The sequence below is a fragment of the Pteropus vampyrus genome, unplaced genomic scaffold (genome assembly GCF_000151845.1).
Source record: "Pteropus vampyrus isolate Shadow unplaced genomic scaffold, Pvam_2.0 Scaffold29, whole genome shotgun sequence".
Taxonomy (NCBI): Eukaryota; Metazoa; Chordata; class Mammalia; order Chiroptera; family Pteropodidae; genus Pteropus; species Pteropus vampyrus.
In genome coordinates this window covers 9,367,077-9,368,295 of record NW_011888810.1, presented here as the reverse complement: position 1 = coordinate 9,368,295, position 1,219 = coordinate 9,367,077, and the positions used below count along the sequence as shown (strand labels likewise).

Below are 1,219 nucleotides of genomic sequence, written 5' to 3'. Positions count from 1 at the left end.
TTTTCCTGAAAATGTTTTAATTGCGTTCATATTACGAACACTATTCTAGCTGTTACATGTGATTAGCATTGTGCAAAACATCAGAGTAATGAAAACAGCCTTGACTCTGTCTCTTAATCTAGTTCATATTAAGTACAAATTTAAAATTTACCAAAATTGAATTTTAGTGATTTTTATTATTATTAAAGTAATACGCTCCATAACGTCAAACAAAAAATTTGGGGTAATTTCTTTTGATTTTATGGAGAGCTCTCTCTCCTTCGTTGGTCTCTTACTTTGTTGGTCTCTTTCCTTCCCTTTCTCTGTTAATATCTATTTGTATATTACATGTAAACATAAAATATGCACACTTTATATATTTATACAATTACAGTATCATATTAATCTCTATAGTACATATTATATTATATATAATCATTTTTCAAGTTTCTATAAATTTGTGGAAACAATTATTAGAATTTTATTAAGTGCACATATTAAAGCTTAATTTTGTAATATTTAGTATTATATTTGGTTCTAATTTGAATGTTATTTTAATATTAAAATGTCTGGCACCTTAAGAAAAATAAAACTGGTATGTTTTTTGTATTGTTAAAAATATGACATAAAACTGAATACTTAGGGAAAAAAAGTACTACTTAAATGCAGTCAGAATAACAGAGGTAATGACTAATTCTAGAGGCTTTTCACAGCAGATGAAAATTACACTTTATAGTTTATGGCCATACTACCCTGAACAAGCATGATCCTATGTGATCTTGGAAACTAAGGAGGGTCGGGCCTGGTTAGTACTTGGATGGGAGACCACCTAGGAAGACCAGGTGCCATAGGCATAAAAAATAAAAAAATAAGGGATTATAAAATGACAAGGTCCTTGTAATCTGTGAGGTCAATCAAGGGTTGCCGCACCTAAAAAAAAAAAAAAAATCACACTTTACATATAATAAGCACTTAGACTAAAGCTCTTATAAGAATTTCTCTATACAGGTTCTTGAAATAGCTAATCCGTACTTTTTTTATGTGGAATGGGCTATGATATATTAAATCAAAAAATAATGCTGATATTAGTTGATATTACATTAAATTAACTTGCATTTGTGCTTTTAGATTATTTTATTAAGTCCTGTGTTTATAGAAGCATTGTATTCTATTGGGTACAGTAAAGCAGGCAGAAAGAACTATAAATTACTCATTTTCTCCAATTTTAAATTACATAAAT

The 1,219-nt window shown here is 28.5% G+C and overlaps 1 pseudogene; it reads left to right on the top strand.

The window, feature by feature from the left end:
• Nucleotides 1-714: 714 nt before the first annotated feature.
• On the top strand, nucleotides 715-833 carry LOC111737673 (annotated as a pseudogene).
• Nucleotides 834-1,219: the final 386 nt, after the last annotated feature.